The sequence below is a fragment of the Aristolochia californica genome, unplaced genomic scaffold (genome assembly GCF_029961685.1).
Source record: "Aristolochia californica isolate CCGP_79_NKW_82.1479 unplaced genomic scaffold, dmAriCali1.0.hap1 SCAF_3, whole genome shotgun sequence".
Classification (NCBI taxonomy): domain Eukaryota; kingdom Viridiplantae; phylum Streptophyta; class Magnoliopsida; order Piperales; family Aristolochiaceae; genus Aristolochia; species Aristolochia californica.
This window is the reverse complement of record NW_027181992.1, coordinates 18,221,683-18,242,530: the sequence shown is the minus strand read 5'-3', so window position 1 is coordinate 18,242,530 and position 20,848 is coordinate 18,221,683. Positions and strand designations below refer to the sequence as shown.

The window sequence follows — 20,848 nt, the reverse complement described above, 5'->3', positions numbered from 1 at the left end:
AATTTGCTCTCGGTTAGCTAATTGACCAAACAATTAAATTGCTCTATCACTTTCTCTCCGTCTTCTTGTGTCTTTCAGGATCTCACTACTCAGCGGCTGATTGGTGGCGGCCATGAAAAGGGGTGTTTGTCCTACTTCACTCTTCCACCATTAGCTGCATTATCGTCCACTACATCTAAGGCCCAACTTTGGCACAACCGACTTGGCCATCCGTCTACCCCTTCACTTCGTTCTTTGGTTCCATCTTTAAAAGGACTTTCTAATTTCAGTTGTGATGTTTGTCAATTAAGTAAATGTGTCAGGAGTACATATTCTCCTCGTCTTACAACTGCAAGTACTGCTCCATTTGAGCTAATACATTCGGATGTATGGGGCCCTTTATGTGTCTCAAATATTTCCCAAGTTAAATATTTTGTCATTTTTGTTGATGATTTTACTCGAGTGACTTGGTTATATCTATTTAAAGAGCATTCCGAAATTCTTCCTTTGTTTAAAAATTTTCATGCTATGGTCTTGACACAATTTGGGAAGAAAATTCAAACCCTTAGATCTGATAATGCTAAGAAATACATGTCTCATGACTTCAAATCATTTTGTGTGAGTAATGGGCTTATTCATCAAACATCATGTGCCTATACTCCTCAACAAAATGGTCTTGTTGAAAGGAAGAATTGTCATCTTCTTGAAGTTGCTCGGGGCCTCCTCTACTCCATGAAGGTACCCTATTTCTATTGGCCTCATGCTATACTTACAGCATGCTTTCTCATTAATAGGTTACCTTCATCAGTCCTTCATCATAAAACTCCTTACTCTGTGTTATTTAATGGTGAAGATCCTTTTTCTCTTCCTTTGAAAGTGTTTGGATGTACATGTTTTGTTCATGTTACATCTCCACATAAAAATAAACTCGATCCTCGGTCTATGAAGTGCATTTTTTTGGGATACTCTCGCACCCAAAAAGGTTATGTCCGTTACAATCCTACCCTTCGAAAGATGTTTATCTCTAGGGATGTGACTTTCTTTGAGGACACTCCCTTCTACTCCTCCCATGATGCTCCTCCAGGATGGACTTGTGCTTCTACTACTCCTTGTCCGCTTGTGCCATTCAATCTTGAAGTGGATCCATCCCCTGATGCACCGGCCTTACCTTCACCTGTGGAGTTGTCGGATCCACAAGAGGTAAGTCCTTCTCCTCCTATGTATGGGCCTGAATTTGATACTCGGCCTATTGTTTTAGGAAAAGAACGTCTCTCCTGTACTACTTCGCATCCTATCTCAAATTTTATGTCTCACCATCGCTTGTCTTTGGAGTGTTTTCAGTTTCTTGCATCCCTTTCTTCTATTTCCGTTCTGTAGTCGTAATAGGAGGCCCTGAGACATCCAGGATGGAAGGCTTCTATGGATGAATAAATCCACACCTTATACAAAAACCGAACCTGGTACTTAACATCACTCCCGAAAGGTAAAAATCGGTTGGTTGTCGATGGGTTTTTTTGGTGAAACATAATCCGGACGGATCAGTTGCTCATCTTAAAGCTCGACTGGTTGCTAAGGGCTCTATGCAGTGCTATGGGATAGATTATGAGGAGACCTTCTCTCCTGTTGCAAAATTGAATTCAGTACACATCATCTTATCTATTGCTGCTAACTCCTCATGGCATGTCTATCAGTTGGATGTTAAAAATACTTTTTTAAATGATGATATCAGTGAGGAAATTTATATGGTTGAACCACCTGGTTATGTTGTTGAGGGGGAGTCAGTATGCCGGTTAAAAAAGTCTTTATATGGGCTTAAGCAGTCCCCTCAGGCTTGGTTTGATAAATTTACTTAAACACTCCTACGGTTTGGTTTTCATCGGTGCTCAGTTGATCATTCCGTATATTATAAAGATACGGTCAAAGGGAAAATATTATTGGCCGTATACGTGGATGATATTATCTTAACCGGTGATGATGCTTTGAGCATACAAGAGGTGAAACAGATGATATGTCAGGAATTCAAGACTAAAGACCTTGGTATGCTTAAATATTTTTTGGGTATAGAAGTTCTTCAATCCAAACATGGGATAATATTGTCTCAAAGGAAATATGTCTTGGATCTCCTTGAAGAAACAAGAATGAAGGTTTGTAGACCAGTTGACACACCTATGGATACAAATGTAAAATTATGTGCCACAAATGAAGAAGATATTGACATTGGCAAATATCAAAGACTCGTGGGAAAACTGATTTATGTCACGGTAACTAGGCCAGACATATCATATGTTGTAAGTGTGGTGAGTCAATTCATGCCCAAACCATAAACTACCCACTAGCAGGCTTTAGAGAGAATATTACGTTATCTAAAAGGAGCTCCAGGAAGAGGATTGCTGTGTAAAAAACATGGGCACTTCAACATAGAAGGCTTCTCAGATGTAGATTGGGCTGGATCTCCTGATGATAGAAAATCTACATCAAGATATTGTACTCTAGTTGGGGGAAACTTGGTTACATGGAAAAGTAAGAAGCAAAATGTGGTTGCAAGATCTAGTGCCGAAGCAGAATACAGAGCTAAGGCCCATACCGTTAGTGAACTTTTATGGATTAGGACCCTTCTTACCGAACTAGGTTTTTATAAAATGGGGTCCATGAATCTGCATTGTGATAATCAAGCAACCATTCATATCACTTCAAATCCAGTTTTTCATGAAAGAACTAAACATATTGAGGTGGATTGTCATTTTATACGGGAGAAGTTTCAAGCATGAATAATCTTTCTCAAACATGTGTCATCTCAAGAGCAAGTAGCTGATATTCTCAATAAACTCGTTACATCTAAAATTTTATCATTTATATGTGGCAAACTCGGTATTTATGATGTCTTTTCTCCTCTAGCTTGAGGGGGATTGTTGGAAGATGGGCTCAAGCCCACGAGCTCAAGACAAGAAGCCCACACGTTAAAGGAGTGGCATATGTGTAAAATATGGTACTTTCCATAAAGATGGCATAGAAGTGTAAATATGTGTTCTTTTTATGTCTTTTGTTTTATCAAGTTGTAGCCCAGCATTGGCTAAGAGGTAGTGCATTGAAGCACTCTTCTCTCTTTCCACAAATTCGTCCAGCCCTCATTTTTTTTTTACGCAACCCTCTTCGCCCTTAATCCAAACTCTCTTCTTCCACGTTCTTCTTCTTCTCCTCCTTCTCTCTTCTTCTTCTTCTTCTTTCTTGTTGATCTAAAGTTCCTTTCATGAGATCCTAAATTCTACACCATGAAATAATCTAATATAAAAATTTCTTCTTAGATGCACAAGTTTCATCTTTTGTGCTCCCTCTTTCTTGAATAGTTTGGCCACTTAAACTTATTCACAACATATGAAATAAAATACCTCTTTCTTGTACTTCTTCTACTTGTCCCCCTCAAGTTGGGAGGTAATGGCAGTGATCCTAGCTTGAACCAAATATCATGGATGTAGCAATAGGCCAAAATAACAGAGATGTATAAATAAGCCCTCAAACCAGGGAGAAGTGAGATATTTTCATGATATATCAACTCAAAAAGTGACACAAAACAATTTGCTTAAATTCTGATTTTCAATGTAACAGAATACCTACATGACCTTTGATTCTTCCAATGCGAATATATCTTTAAATATAGATCAGATTGACATGAAATTTTCTTCATCTGAAACTATACTTAAATACCTTTCATCCAAGTATAACATCACTTCATAAAATATAATTATCATAAGATAAATAATCTGATAGTGTTCAGTCTTTGTCATCTGGCAGCACTACGTACGGTTTCTCCTTTCTTTCCAGAATGACCATCGACTCTTCCAATAAGAATATCTACTTATAAAAAAAACATACTGAGAATTAGTTGAATAGGTCAACAAATAGAATTACGTATCATTCATTTGATATATAATTCTCCATATAAAGTCTCTTTCTTGATAGCATAAAATACATCGAAAGTTGAGGCTTTTTGCTGCCACTCGAACCTTTTTTTTCAATCTGACCTTTGCTGCTTCAAATATCGATTTCTCTTTGTAGATAACTCAAATAAAAAATTGTTTACATAGGTAAAAGAATAGACTTACTATATTTCTTTTAATATATATTTAACCACATAAAGTCTAGTTCTTAATAGCAAAAAATACCTCGGAATCTAAAGATTTCTGCTGCTGCTCGATCCTTTTTGCAATCTGAGCCAAGCTCATTCAAATATCAATATCTCTCTGTATATAAGTCTGATTGGAAAAAATAGTTTTTCTTTCAAAATTATACTCAAATATCTTTCCGTCAATATATAATTTGTAACATGAAAAAGTCCTTATAGAGGTAATAAATGAAAAAAAATCTACGGGTGTAGGGACTGAAAAAATAAATATGAACCTAGACTTAGGGTTTAGGGTTTAGAGAAAAGAATCACATTACCTCCATGAGTTGACCAAGTCAACTCACAAAACCTGCTTTGATACCATGTTGAATTTATGGAAAAGTGAAATACTTCATTGACATCAATAACTTGTTGTAATCAGAGTACATGAGCGTCTATTTATAATAGAGGAAGTAGATTCCAATTACAATAAAACTAGCCATGTCCAATTTACGCCCAAACTCTAACACTTAACGATAAGTCCTAACATAATTAAATAACTCAATATAGATAAAAGATAAACATAACTCAAACTAAAACTCTTCTTTGATGTGACCATAAGATAATATACTTTTGTGAGTCCTTCTTGATCTTCCAACTTTTGTGATAAGGATGTCAGCTCAAGGTAATCATTGTGGGTCCTACTTCTTATGGGCTTGGACCCATCTTGTGGGCCTTCCTTGGTCATGTGGCTCATCTTATATTAAACTTAGATATGCAAGCCTTGGTCGTGTGGGCTTGAGCTTATCTTCCAACAATGTCCATTGTCATATTGTTGCTTCATCAGAGACTGTGCTTGCTGCAAATTAGCTTTGACCAGGTCAAGCATACGATCACGTTCGCACAAAACCTGATCGAGAGCTGCCACGTGAGAAGACCTAGCCACATAAGATAAGAGGTGAGGAGGGTCACGACCATAGACCACTTTGAAAGGTGTATCCCAGAGGGCTGTGTGGAAAGAGGTATTGAAACAAAATTCTGCTCATGCTAGCCAACGAACCCAACTCTTCGGATGATCCCCCACAAAGCAGCACAAATACATCTCAATGGTACGATTGACCACTTCCATTTGTCCATCCGTCTGAGGGTGGTAGGCAAAAGTGAAGGCCAATTTGGTGCCATGTAAATGGAAAAACTCCTTCCAAAATGTACTAGTGAAAACTGTGTCGCGGTCACTCGTAATGGATTCAGGTAAGCCATAGAGGCGAACGATCATATCCATAAAAATGTGAGCCACATGGATTGCCGTGTAAGGATGCAATAGAGGAGGGAAGTGACAATATTTTGAAAAGTGATCCACCACAACCAAGATAATAGATTTTTCGGACAACTTAGGGAGGCCATCAATAAAATCCATGGAAATATCCACTCATACCTGAGAAGGGAGCTAGAGAGGTTGAAGCAACCATGTGGGGCTTAGGCTCTCAGTTTTGTTCCTTTGGCTGACCTAGCAAGTCGACACATAATGAAACACCTTGTGTTTCATACCTAACTAGTAGAAGTCACGGATTAGCCTGAAGTAGGTCTTTTGCTGGCCTTCATGAGTGCTATCGTGATAGGTGGATACTATGGTGTTAAGCAATGTTGAAGTAGGCCGTAAATAAATATGATTCTTGTAGAGAATGAGGCAGTCCTGGATTGTCCAGTTTCTATCCATAGTCTGTTGTTCAATATTTTCATACAGGTTAGTGAGTTCCGGAGTTTGCTGAATTTTGTCTCGAAGGGAATCCAACAAAAGGAACTTTGGTTGACTGATGGCATGGAGGTGTGGCTTGGACATCTCGCGATGTGATAAGGCATCGACCATCTGGTTGAGGTGCCCCGGCTTGTATTTAACCATAAAATCGAAGCCAATCAATTTACTAAGCCAATTCTGTTGGGGTGAAGTTGTGATGTGTTGTTCCAATAAATACTTCAAACTGAAGTGGTTTGTATGAATAATGAAGTGTCGAGCCCAAAGATAGGGCCACCAATGCTGAATGGCTTTAGTTAAGCCAAAAAGCTCTCATTCATAAGCTGCCAACTTGTGGTGGAGTGTGGGCAAGTGGCTGCTAAAATACGCAATAAGATGACTCTGCTATTGTAAGACCGTGCCAATGAATCCTTCGAAAGCATCACATTCTACAACAAACTGCTCTTCAAAATTTGGAAGTTGGAGCACCGGGGTTGTGGGTAAGGCGTGCTTCAACTGGGTAAAGGAAGAAGCAGTAGCTTCAGACCAAGTGAAGGAGTTTCACTTCAGCAAACTCATGAGAGGAGCAGCCAGCTGGCCATAGTCTCGAATGAACTTCCTATATTAGCAATAGAGGCCTAAGAAACCCTGTAAGGCGATGACTGAATGTGGAGGAGGCCAGTTGACGACCGCCTGGATCTTGCTGCTGTCTGCCTTCAACCCGGAGGCGGATATGACATGCCCGAGATAAGCCACCTCGGTGTTGCCAAAGGGGCACTTGGATTGCTTGAGAGATAGGTGATGTGAACACAGTAATAGGAAGACATGGCTCAAATGAAGAATGTGGTTGTCCCACTTCTTACTGTAGATCAAAATGTCATCAAAGAAAACCAGAACGTACTTGCATAAGAGAGGGCGAAATACCTCATTCATAAGTGCTTGAAATGTAGATGGGGCATTGGAAAGCCCAAATGGCATCACGAGAAATTTGAAGTGGCCATGATGTGTGTGGAAGACAGTTTTCTCCACATCTGAAGGGTGTACCCGAATCTGGTGGTAACCGGATCTCAAATCTAGTTTTTTAAAGAAGTTTGCTCCATGTAATTCATCCTACAGTTCCTCGACCACTAGAATAGGAAATTTATCCACGATGGTTTTGGCATTCAGTTCTCTGTAGTCCACAAAAAAATGCCAGGTGTTGTTTTGTTTTTTCACCAATAAGATGGGAGAAGAGAAAGGGGACCGGCTGGGCTGAATAATGCCATGTTCCAACATCTGTTGGTACTACTGCTTGATTTCATTTTTTTGTAAATAGGGGTAGCGGTATGGACGCACCACTACTGGCTCATGCCAAATTTTAAGCGAATCCGGTGGTCACAAGTTCGGATAGGTTGAATATTTGTTGGAACCTGAAATAAATCTGTAAATTTTATTATGACTGACTGCAACTGACTGCGGGTGGAGTCCAGAACTTGTAAATGTTGTAGAGTGAAAGTGGATGGTGCATGAGTCCCATTAAGGGTAATAGGTTGTTGGTCAGACGTAAAGTTCATAGTGAGGGACTTGAAATCCCATAAAATTGGACCCAACTACTGCAACCATTTAATACCCAACACCAAGTCAAATCCGGCTAGCGGAATGGTCATGAAATCTGCCACGAATGTGTGTTCTTCAATAACAAAGGGTACTGTTGTACAAACTCCACCACTAGAAATCTTTTCACTGTCAGAGCTAGGTGATTTCGGTCCACCTGGGTTAGGTGTTATGGACTCCATAACATCAAGAGTGGCTAGTCGACGAAGAGGGTAGTTTATGTAATTTGCACCTTTAATTTATTAGTGGGTATTATTTTAATTTGGTTGAACCTTGGCCACTTGCTTGGGCCTTGTGCGTCATTCCCTAATTCCCTTTATAGGGACGATGGTTGGAGGAAATCTGGTTACATGGAAAAGCAAAAAGCAAAATGTAGTAGCACGGTCGAGTGTAGAAGCAAAATACAGAGCCATGACACACACTGTTAGTGAACTCATATGGATAAGATCTCTTCTCACTAAGTTGGGATTCTATTAAGAAGTTCCAATAGATCTATATTGTGACAATCAAGTAGCAATGCACATTACATCGAATTCAGTCTTCCATGAAAGGACAAAGCATATTGAAGTGGATTGCCATTTTATACGAGAAAAGTTCAAAGCTGGTTTCTTATCTCTGAAGCATATATCATCACAAAATCAAGTTGTAGACATTCTTACCAAGCCAGACACTCACAAGATTATGTCTACCAAATGCAGCAAGTTAGGCATTTATGATGTCTTCTCACCCCCAGCTTGAGGGGGAGTGTTACAATGTGGGTCCCACCATGGTGTTCGAGCTAGTGGGACCCACCATGAGGATGTGGGACACCAAGAAGAGTCCTAGAGGATGTGGGACACCAAGAAGAGTCCTCACCCAAGCAAGCACAAGTTAAGGAATCAAGAAGCACAAGCAGAATTGAGTTACAAAACTTAAAGATCAAGTGGGACCCACAAATATCTCATGAGTTGTCGACCTTAACAAGATGAGTTGGAGGATCATGAGGAACCCATAATGATAAGGCTATGAGCTAGCCTTATCCCCTATAGTCACGTGAAGAAAGCAAGAGTTCTAGTTCAACTCATATTATGCTTCTAGTAGTTTGGTTTAAATAGACTTATCTTAGAGAGTTAGAGTTGGAATGTAATTAGGATTGAAAGGCTAATTGTATAAGGACTCTACCTCCTCCTCTACTATAAATAGAGGTGTTGTAATTCATAATTAATCAAGTTACACATCTCATTCTCGAGTTACTCTCTCTCTCTCCCTTTGCTTGGCGCAACCTCTCTTTGTTCTTTTATTTTTTCTTCTCTCTACCTGAGAGCTCTTCTTCCCTTTTATCTTTTTTCTTTCTTCTTTCTCTTGCACTGAATTATGGAAAAGGGATCCTAAATCCAACAATATGCAATGCAAGGAAAGGAATAGAAAGAGTAGTGATTTTTTCAAGGCTAAGGCTTTCTCTTTCCCTCTAAAAAACTTTTGAGAAGTTTTTCAAGTTTGAGAATAATTTCTCAAAGGTTTTGAAAATAAATGCTCATTAACTTCTCTATGCATGGTTTGATTGGGTATTTATAACTTTTGAAGCTAAACTAGTTGTTTTTTACCCATTTGCAAAAATCAGACTATTGATTGATTGATCACTTAAAGTGATGGATCAATCGATCGATCATAACGATTCTTTTTGTGTTAGGAAATGACTTATTAATTGATGGACAAATCGATCAATATGTTACTGTTGGACCTGAAAAGTTAAGTTGATCGATCATTGCCAAGGGATGATCGATCATTGCCAAGGGATGATCGATCAATCAGTATTTCCTATGGTTGTGCAATGCAAGTATGATCGATTGGTGAACTTCCTATAATCGATCATTTTTTATGTCCCTCACTGGTAGGATTCTGTCTAATCAATCAATCATGTGGGATGATCGATCATTCCATGTGAATTTCACTTGCCTAGACAGTGATCGATCAATTCAAATGGGATGATCGATCAATCCAAATGGGATGATATGGCCATGTTCTGGATGATCGATCAATCGACTAAGGTTGATCATTCATGCTTTAGAGTCTTGGCCTGCACACTCTTGGATGATCGATCATTGGCAGAGGCTAATCGATCATTCCAGAGCCAGTTTCTCACAACCGGAACATGACCTCAATCCCTGATCACAAAACCCAAACCCGAAAAAACTCGAAATGTCAAAACCTGACCCCAACCGGATCACCATCACTACAGCCTTGTTCCCCGTGCTCTTGTAAACCCAACTTAAACTTAACCCATCCTCGAACTGTCACCGTAAACCTGGTCCATTAACACATTCATATGATTAGCATATGTAATAAGAATAGATCTACTTCGGGGCTCCACTTTGAGGCAAAGACAGATGGTTGGAGGAAGGAATACAAAATGACTGCAATCTATGAATGATTTTGACCAGTGAAGAAGAAGCTCGATTGATTTCATTTGTTGCATTGGTGTTTTGTTGTCAACAAGCAAAAAAAAAAATCAAAATGTACAAAGAATGGTTTTTAGATTTGATTATATGCATATTATTAGAAATCGTTCTCATTTGTTGCTTGATTTCTTTGAAAATATAAAATAGAGAAAAAGCATTCAATCTCGAAAACAAACATAACAAAGTCCAAAAACAGAGATATCTAAATGGGAAATAGGAGAGTACATGTATTGAATGTCTAAATAGATTAAATAAAAAAAAATATAGTCCTACACAAATAATAGAGAAATAAAAGCACGTTTCATTGAGTATTGAAAATCAAAGAAACAAAGAAATCCAAAATGAGGAACAAAGACAAAACTTAACTAATGGAAATGGAAATAGACAAACACAACTAATAAACTATAACAAATATAAGAGAATCTTATAGAATAATATAGAAGTAAGATAATCATTCTCAAAGTATTGAAAATCAGAGAAGTAAAGAAATCTAAATGAGGAACTGAGACGAAACTTACTTGATGGAAGTAGAGATCAGCACACCGAAATGTAGAGACCACAAACACAGACAAGAACCTGTGTACATGAAAAATAAAAATCTTCAAGAGATGCATAGTCCAAAAATCATAAAAATTGAGAAATCCAAATGAGGAATAGAGATGAAACCAAAAAACACGGAAGGAGAGAGCAGCAAACAAAAATCAATCTTTGCAAATCGAAGAATTATTGAAAAATTGAAGAAAAATTTGTATTTATCATCTAACTTATTTCGGAAGTTGTGTATCACTATTAAAAAGCAATTGAAAAAAAAAAACAAACGGTTTTTGTATTTCAAGTAGAACATGAAAACATATGAAGAAAAGAGGAACAATTGTCTTTATCCTTCCATTTAAACTTTTTCAACGGACGAATAAACATCAGTAAACCAAATAACGTCATTTGAAACATGAATGAAGGGAAGGAGAGAGGCCAGAGAAAGAGAGGAAAGGAGAGAGGCTAGAGAAAGAGAGGAAAGGAGAGAGGCGAGAGAAATGGAGGAAGGGAGAGAAGAGAGAGGTGAGAGAAAAGGAGAGAAGGAGAGGTAGATACCTATAGATCACCGAAGGGAAGGAGTGCTTGTTGGAGGGAAGGAGTTTTCTCGCGCTCGTCCGAGGGGAGGGGCTTTTCTAGATGGAGGTTTATGTCGCTCGTCGGAAGGAAAGAGGATGAAATAGGGCAAAGGGGATGAATGAAATGTCGGAGATCCCAAATGACCCTGACATAATTTCATCCCCACTTTCTATTTCATTTATTTTCTCTCTGAATTCTTTGATTCCTTGAGAGAAATTTTTTTTAACTAAAAGAGAAAATAGTTTTCCATCATGTTTTATTTTCTCTCCACGATTCTTTGCAGCCAAACAACAAAAAATCACTTTCTTTTTTCTTTCTTTTCCTTTTTTTTTTATAGTGGTTCCAAACAAACCCTTAACACTTATGTGTCACTTTCTGTAGAGAATCCGCTTTCCTTCGTCACTTTTCCTTCACACTAACACCCCTTAAACTTTCTGCTTTACTTTCTATTTTAAGTGTTTTAATGTATCATTTGTCAACCCCATTAATTCTATCTATGCTTTTCCTCTTTGGGTGTGAAGTTTGTCTCCTTGATAGCCCTTTCCTCTTCCCTCTCAAAAATTCTCATTCTCTCTTCTCTAGTAAGCTCTCACACCCTCTCTCTTGTTCCCTCTCACTCAAAAGCTTCTCTCACATCCCTTGTGTGGATCTCTCTCTTTGTCATCATTCTTCTTTTCTAATTCTCTCTTCCATGTTAGCCTTTTCTTATTTATTTATTTTTTGTTTCTTTTCCTCTTTGTTTTAATTTTCTTCTTGTATTTCTTTCTTTGTCCTCCATTTTTCCTTAGGGTTTGATCTCTATTTTTCTCTCATTAAGGTTTACTTTTTTTATTAAGCTTTTTTGTGTCTCAAAGAACTATGTTTTTTCATTTTTTTTTGTTGTTTTAATTTTTGATCCAAATATTATCTGAATTCAAAAATTATCTAACAGAAAAAAACTAAAAAATATAAGTTTGGATAATTTTTCAGATATCTAGATATCTACAAACACATCGGTTTCATAATTACAATATCCATACCAAGTTCAGACTATTAACAGCCCTAATACACACTTGACCAATTGAAGACTTGATCCCTTCTTCGGGTTACGGGTTTGCAACACTAAACCAATGGTCAAAACCTTGTTGACTCGACAAAGTTTTTCAATTTAATTGACAATATTGAGCGATCTCGTGGGTGGTCGAGTCACAACTCATCAACAGTTTGGGCAAAATACTCTCATGCAATGGTACTTCTCTTTAACCATAAAAGAGCTTCTACATGCATATGAAAGAAGGGAGGGTTTTTTTTCTTCATGTATTTGCTATCTAATTGCAGAATTCTATATCTTGTAATTTATTTCGTAAGTTTCCATGTATATATATAAATATAATTTCTGTATATGGTTATATGATTTGTTAACACTTTTATTATTTTTAATGCGTTTTAATAATTTTATCATTGTTATCTCGTTTTGCTGTTTACGATTGAGTAATAGGAATTAGGGTAAGAAAATGTATTAATAATATAAATAAATATGAATAATTACAAGTTATGCATAAGAAATAAAAAAAAATTCCCTTTATAAATTGTTGCTTTTTTTAATTCTTTAAAACAACGAAAGTCAGGCCTCGTCCCAGGCTTCAAGCTTCCGAAGGCGCATAAGCCCTGCTGACCCTCGCGCAAAAGCGCCCTTGAGCAAACCCGGCACTCTTTGACGGATATCCTTGCCTCCCGCAAAAGCGCCATGGAGCAAACCCCGCATTAATTGAATCCGGCCGTGCGATGGAGATTATGTCGGATCACTGGGAGGGAAGCCATACGGATCACCGGAATCTTCCCGAATCTGGCCCTGCTCCACCCTTCTCTCCATCATCGCTCCTCGACGAGACCGAGCATCGCCAGAGCGTGGGTTCTTGCAGAAAGCCCGTCAGGGAACGTCTTTCTCGACCTTCCCTCAAGAAACCTCCTCTGGGGGTTCGTCACTCCCCTTTAGGAACCAAACAATTAACCCTAGCAAGAAGGCGAAAGGCAATCCCTCAGTCTCGGGACCGTTGACGGCTTCTTTGAAAGGAAATAACACAATCTTGGGTGATCGGCCTCGGGTGAAAGACACTGAAAGATTAGTAAGTAGCATGTCCAACTTATTAACATCTTTATGGTTCCATTACTCTTTTACAAAATCTAGGCTCTTGCTAGCAGAAAACTTTGTCAAAAATGGTTATGAGCATAACAAAGTTCGGTTTCTTTATTCATCAGGCTTCTTCAGATTATAATTTAGATGTCGACCATGCACGAGTAATGTCAGATTCAGTCTCAAAACCATGATCTTGAATCATTTGTTTAGAAATGGACCATCCTTCTTCCCCCAACCCTCATGACTACAAGCTGATAGTACTGAAAAAACTATCACTTTGTTAGGGCAAATGCTACCAGATAACATTTCATTGAACAAAGAAATGGCTTCCTGTGCCTGGCCATTCCTACCAGAGGCTGCTATCTTTGCACTCCATGATACTACTTTTTTTTTTTCATTCATTTCCTCGAACATTATTCTTCAGGAATTTATGTCTCCACATTTGCCACACATCTCTACAGTGGCAGTCCCAATTGCCACATCATTTAGGAGCCTGGTTTTGATCACCTTAGCATGAGACCAACTTGACCTTTCCACTACAGCTGAGACTGATCAAGCCTGTATAAGGCTTGAAATTGTAGCTGAACAAGGCTTCTCCACTGATAGTAACTTCTCTATGAAGAGGCTCATGGCTTCTTCAGGCATACCACATTGAGCCAAGCCTTGGATCATTATACTCTAAGAGATCAAAATCCTTTGCCCAATTTCTTGAGAAAAATCAACCTTTTCACATTTTGAATATGCACCCAATAAGGAATGCCACACAAGTATGTTCATATCTGGCCTCATTCGAAGTACAATAGATAGGATGCATTTGAACCAAATTGTTTCACCAAGACTCCGATACACTTGAAGGAGATCCAATAATGTCATAGCATCTGCCCCAAACCCCACCATGTGCATCAAATTTAATAAGTGCAACCTTTCTGCATATCTCTCATCGTGAACTAATCTAGATGAGAGAAATTCTAGTGACTTTGCCGCTGTGATGCATGTCGTTGAAGATCTTATAAGCTCAATCCCTATCAAGACATTTACAATACATATCAATTAGTGAATTATCTGCAAATGTATCAGATTCAAACCTCTCGATATATCTAGGCCGTGGATTGACATTCCTTGATCTTTATTTTCAGTATAAACCTCATCGAGGTTCACCACACCCGGGGAACGTATCTCTCTAAACAACCTAAATGCTTCCTAAGGTTTCTCATGCAACTTGAGTAGCAATGATGATGGATGGTTTCGATATAAGGTGTTTATGTAAACGTATCTCTCTAAACAACCTAAATGCTTCCTAAGGTTTCTCATGCAACTTGAGTAGTAATGATGACGGATGGGTATGATATAGGGTGTTTATGTTAGAGTGAATACTAAGATGACCTTGGTATTCTGATATCTTGACTTGTAATAGAAAAGAGAATCAACATGACACTACCAAGATGACCTTGGCTTGTTTAATTGCTGGATGGCTGAATCTATATTGATATCTAGAGTGTTAAATTATTGGCATATGTGAGCGGGGGGAAGGCAAGATTCTACAAGATAGCTGTTGGATCAAACATGTTTTATTGAGTAGGAAAGAAACTACCATTTACAAAAGATGGATTGAAAATGTTCTTAGTAAAACTGCTAATAAAAGAGCTATGGAGGGAGTGTAATCCCCTTTACCCATGAAATCACCACCTTAGAGTCCTCCATGATGACGGCTACTGTGAAATGATCCATGTGATGAAAGAGACCGTGCAAAAGATCATGCCTCCATTGCAATTGAATGAATTATCTAGCATCCAAATAAGGTGCAGGATCTGCCCCAGATGGTGGTGGATAGCTTCCCCAACATAATTGGTCCAGGACTGTTGGATGCTAACATCACTAAATGTAGAAATAAAGTTGGTAAAGCTGGAAACGTGTAACCATCCATTATCTTCTCAACACAAGGAATTCCTGGTTTTTTAGTACCCAAGGGAGGACTTGAATGTTCAGGTGTCTTTTGTAACTAGTAGTAGCTAGCCCAAGAGAAAAAATCATATAGAAAGTACCAAGATAGAATACTTTCCTAAAATTGTAACTTTACAAAAATAGAAAATTTTCTTCCATCTTTTACATATCTTCAATTTTTTTAGATGACTTTCTTCTTTCACTAGTAAGCAATGTATTACATCAGATGCCATGATTCTTTATGATATACTTGACGGTAGATTCCCCTCTAAAAGAATCAGGACCTTATTGTTATCTTTCGTTGTTTCATTGTGTTTCTTGAAGTTTTTGCTTTTCTGTGGGTTGCTATGATTATTCATTCTTAAACTCTCTTTGTTGCCACTATCAAGGTCGTGAAGAAAATAGAACTTGGTTGACTATATTTTATTTTGTAGTTGAAAATGTTGGCATATCATTAGTTTGGTTTCCTGGTAACTAGATTTTGGGCAACTTATGTACAATTTTTTTGCAGATTTAGTGTAGGAAGAAGCATACTTACGTCTGTCTGCACTTCGAAGAAAAGGGTATTTGTCCACTAGGCTAATAGAATCAGCATATTTGTCCATCACAAAGAAAACAAAAGAAGCTAGTGTGGAACGCGAAAACACGTAGAAGAGCAGAGAAATGGCAGAGGCCGTTACTTTGGTTGTCTCAAGTTGATTGATGGTGGGGGTATTAGGTCACCTGTATCTGAGAATCAAACGGCAGAGCAAGGGGGTGAAGATAATTTCTTTTGTGATAGACAATATGCTGAAATAGGTAAGGATCTAATCTCATTTTGATAAGTTTTTTTTTTAATTGAATTTTACATTTTTTACAACTTTGCTTAGCATTTCCTATGACTATATATGTTTATATTGCACTTTTTGATACCATGCTCTAGTAACTATACATAGCCTGGAAGTTGAGTAGAAGATGCAAATATGTTTGAAAATAGGAGGAAGAAAGAGGTTATGGATTTGTGTCCTAACCTCCCCCTGAAGCTTTATTTATAGATGAGTAAAATTACAATAATATAATTATGCCTTGAAACTTAAACTAATTACATCAATGCCATCTTTATGAGATGATACTTTATTTACCATTATGCCACCACTGTGTGAGACTTCTTCTTGGTCTGTGGGCTTGAGCCCATCTTCCACCTCTCTTGGATGTGTGGGCCCTCCTTGGTCGTGTGGGCCTGAGCCCATCTTCTAACACACTTGGACGAATGAGCTTTCCTTGGTCATGTGGGTTTGGGCCCATCTTCCAACATTACCAATGTGTTCTTTAGCCATTAGAGACAAGTCGAGAATGATAATTTACTCAACAAAAGGGATGATATAGCCTAAGGAATAAGCTTCACTAATCGAGAATCAAACCTAGCCAAAAATCATTATCCTTGACCAGGTAAACCAGCTCGGGTAAAATGAGGAAGCACCCAAGCTTAACTAGCCCTTTAAGCAAGTAAATTATCCACTAGGCAAGGAGTGCTGGCCAAAAGATACTTTAATCATACCTCTTATCTTCCTTTTAGATTATGAGGAAAAAATTAATCAAGAACACCAAAACATCAAGGAATCAATTTCCTCTTTCTTGTTGATAGACTAAGATGTTCAAGATCTTTTCAAAAATAATTGTTGACACCAACTTACTAAAACAAGTCTAGATTCAGTCCTTTTTTATTTAGGCAAGATATGATTGATTGAGGATAAATAAATCAAGCCTAATTAATGAGATCTTGAGGTGGTTTGATCTCTATAAAACGAGAAACTTTCCTCAAATATGTTGGCGCCACCTTGACTTTTCAAAACTACTTCTGTAATTCATTTTTTCTTGCTTCTTCCTTTGGAAAAGATTTTTCCAACCTTGATTTCATGTGGAGATTCATGAAGAAGAAGGAGCCAACTCGTGGCTTTGAATCAAACAAGAGTTTTGGCCTCTTATAAAAAACTCTTCCACAAGTTTTTTTTTTTTTTTTAAAACTTCCTTCTTTCAACTTTTTTTTTTTTGAAGAAGTGTGTAAATAGATTAAAAGAGAAGAGTAAGTACAAACAATCCTAGGTCGGAAGGCTTTCCTCCACAACAAAGTTTGAAGTGAAATGCCCGCCTTGGCCTGGGTGTCTGCCAAGTGATTGGTAGAGTGAGGAATGTGCTTTCAAATTACAATTCAAATGAGAAATTATATTACAAATTTCCGAATGCATATCCTAGTGACGCCACGGGGGACCTGGTGGAATTTGCACACCAGTTGATGACCACCTTTGAATCGCCTTCAATGTAGAGTGGACCCGAGAGATGATTTGAAATTTTTTTGATTCCGTTTAGCAGTCCCGATAATTCAGCTATTGTGAAATCAGAGTTTCCAAGGGGGCCCGCATAAGAGAAGAGGAGATTGCCGTTTGCATTGTGTATAACTCCTCCGTAGCCTGCAAGACCAGGGCAGCCGAGAGCACTCCCATCAAGGTTAAGCTTGAAGTGTCCTAGTGGTGGTGGGGTCCAAATAGCCATGACCGTTGGGGAAGAGGGCGGGAGACTTGCAACTAACTGCCAATTTTCCATGAAGTTGGTGTTGCTAAAGTTTTGAATTCTTTTAGGTGAAGGAGCCAAATAGATACTTGGCTTGATATTTGCTCAGTTAGAACTTCAACTGGTGAGGATTTGAATTTGAATTTCCTCTTGTTTCTTTCTTTCTATAGTACCCATAGGATGTGACCAATACAACATGATATAATTATCTTTCCTAACTTTGGGAGTCTGGAACCAATAAGTGAGAGGATAGTTGCTGATAGATTTGCAGCAACACAGTATTGGAGCCCAATTTTATTTAAAAGAGAGGTCCAAACTGAATGTGCAAACTGGCATGATAGGAGAATTTTGGCTGTTTCTGGAGCAACTTTATAGAAAGGGCAAAGTGGGTCCTGGATTTGGGTACCCTTGGGATTAAATAATCAGATTTTATTTCTACAGGTGGTCCAAATGAAAATTTTTGCACATGGCGGGGCGAGGAGGTTCTAGGTTGAGGCCGCAAGGTGTTTTGGATGGGCAGTGGATGTGTTGCATTGGAAGTTGTAGGCAGAGGCAGTGGAGAAAATACCCTTTTGAGCATGGTGTCCAAATTAAAGTATCATTTGTGTTGTTGGACTTCATTGCAGGAAGACTTTCAAGGAGATTGGAGGCCATAATGGCTTTCGGATTAGAGATGTTTTCTGAGGTTTAAATTCCAACTAACTGTCTGACCAAATGTCAGAGATGAAGGCATTAGAATTAACTGAAAGGTTAGAGATTGTTTCATGGCTAATTTTGAGGCAGGATTGGCCCAGTCTACCAATCATTCCAAAATTTTGTTGAGGTAGAATTTCTGATCTAGCACTTTACTGCTTTTTTGAATTTAGGAAGAAGTTTGACGATTTTTTTCCAAGCAGGGGAGAGAGAATAGAATCGTCCCCCCTCAGTCCACCAGCCTGAATGCTTGTTAGCTTTTGCCGCAACAAGAGCTCTCCAAATTAAGGCAGGATAGAGATTGAATTTCCAGATCCATTTAAGGAGAAGTGCAGAATTTGTAGTGGTAGTAACTTGAATACCCAAACCATCGAGAGATTTTGGTTTGCAAACCTCCTCCCATTTTACTAGATGATATTTTTTCTCCCCATTTGGCCCTCCCCAAAGGAATCTTCTTTTTAGAAGCTCAATTCTTTTCCTGACTGAAGCAGGACAACGAAACATAGACAAAAAGTAGTTGGGAATTCCATGTAAACAGGATTTAATCAGAACCAGCTTTTGAAAGGAGTTCCCCCCCTCTAGGAGGCCAAACGCCCTTCCAATCGCTCAATGATAGGGTGCCAAGAAGCCTTAGAAGGGAGCCAAGGGGTCAAGGGGAGTCCCAGATATGTTCCAGCAAACATCTCGATTTTGCACCCAAGATAGCTTGCCATTGAGCTAAGCAAACTTGGCTCGATGTTGAATCCAGAAATGGATAATTTTCCCAACTGATTTTTTGTCCCAATGAGATCTCAAATAAGCTAAGCAAGGCACTTTTGTTGTGAATTTGGCTAAGGGAGCCTTTGCAGAAAATAATTGTGTCATCTGCGTATTGAAGGAGGCCAATGTCTTGAGCTGGATTAGAGGAGGTAGGCCTTAGCCATCCTGCCCGTTTAGCCAGTCGGACCATGGCAGCCAAGTGCTCCCCAATGAACGTGAAGATAAAAGGAGAGAGAGGATCTCCCTGCCTGATTCCCCATGTGCCTTTGAAGTACCCGCATGACTTGCCATTAACTAGACTAGAATATAAACCATTTGAGATGCAGCTTTTCATCCAGAATCTCCAGCGTGTGGTGAAGCCAATTTCACCGAAAAGGTGGTCAATCAGCTTCCAATTGACCCTATCAAAGGCCTTCTCAAAATCTAATTTGATGACAACTCTCGCTTGGTTCGATTTTTTAAAGGAATGAAGAATTTCATAGGCTGCCATAGTTGACTCCAAAATATTGCGGCCAGATATAAAAGCACTTTGACATGGGCTGATAACACTAGGGAGAACTGCCTTGAGACGTTTGGAGAGGTTGCGGGCTAAAATTTTGTACGAGCTTTTGGTCAGGCTGATGGGTCTATAGTCTTGAGGGAGGGTTGAGTTGGTTTTTTTTGGGATGAGGGCAATGAAAGAGGCACCAATGGATTTATGGGTGATACCTACTGGATGAAAATTGTTTACGTAGGCATGTACATCATTTCTAAGAACGTCCCAAGACTTTCAGTAAAATTCACCGTTGAACCTGTCCGGCCTTGGGCCTCTATCCTTCGACAGACCGAGAGCAGCCTCATCAATTTCTTCTTGAGAGAAAGGTCTCTCCAGCTGAGCAGCATCAGACACAGAAATACGATTGATTTCTATCTGGTCGAGGATAGGGCGATTGAAACACTCCTCTGTATACAGATTTGTAAAAAACTTCACAAACACATTAGCAATGGAGACGCTATTCGTAATCTCCTCACCTTCATTGAGAATGGAGGATATATTGTTAGTTCTCCTATGGGCTGAAGTAATGACATGGAAGAACTTTGTATTGCCATCCCCATCATTCAGCCAGCGGAATCTGGCCCGTTGCTTCCAGTGAGTGGTTTCATTTTTAGGATATTTGAGACATCAGAATTTAAGTTGTTTGTACAAATGAGTTCAACGGGAGAGAGTGACCTTTGCTCTTCAAGGATATCAATCTCAGAAAGGCGGTTCCGGATAGAGTTTTTCGCAGATGCAGCATCGGCATTGAGGCTACGAGTCCAGGGCCTGATCATTAGCTTTAGAGTTTTGAGCTTCAGTGGGAAAGACCTCCCAGGGTTTGGGTGATGATAGAAATCTTCCCACCAATTCTTTAGTTGGGGCGCAACAGAATCATTAAAGAACCAGGAGTTTTCAAATCTGAATGGAGTGTCCCCAGGTTGGGGGGTGAGAATTAATTAGGATTGGCCAGTGGTCAGAGCCAATTTTGTTGAGGACTTGGCCGGAAGTGTTGGGGAAGAGGTGCAACTAGTCATTATTTACTAAAAAAGGTCTAATTTGGAAAGAATGGGGGCTTTGTCTATTGGATCAATTAAATTTTTTTCCCGATAGCGGAATTTCAAGGAGCTCAAAGTAGCTAATTAGATCTGAAAAAGCTCTTATAGTGGGGGTGATTTTTTTTGTTGGAGGACTTTTTTCGGAGCAACGGAGGGGGGACATTGAAATCCTCAGCAAGAAGCCAAGGGGTGTTCCATTGTTGATCTTTCAAAATTACTTCTTCTTTCAACTTATCCTCCTATCAAAAGAACTGATGAATCTTGGCATG

General features: G+C 38.8%; 1 long non-coding RNA gene across 2 annotated transcripts in view; it reads left to right on the top strand.

The window, feature by feature from the left end:
* The first annotated feature begins 12,599 nt into the window (after window positions 1-12,599).
* The window catches only part of LOC137959984 (uncharacterized), a 30,798-nt gene continuing 22,549 nt past the window's right edge, over window positions 12,600-20,848 (top strand). For both annotated transcript variants that reach the window (XR_011114099.1, XR_011114100.1), the window contains exons 1-2: window positions 12,600-13,056; window positions 15,520-15,806. This is a non-coding gene — a long non-coding RNA (uncharacterized lncRNA). The remainder of the gene's footprint in view (window positions 13,057-15,519; window positions 15,807-20,848) is intronic.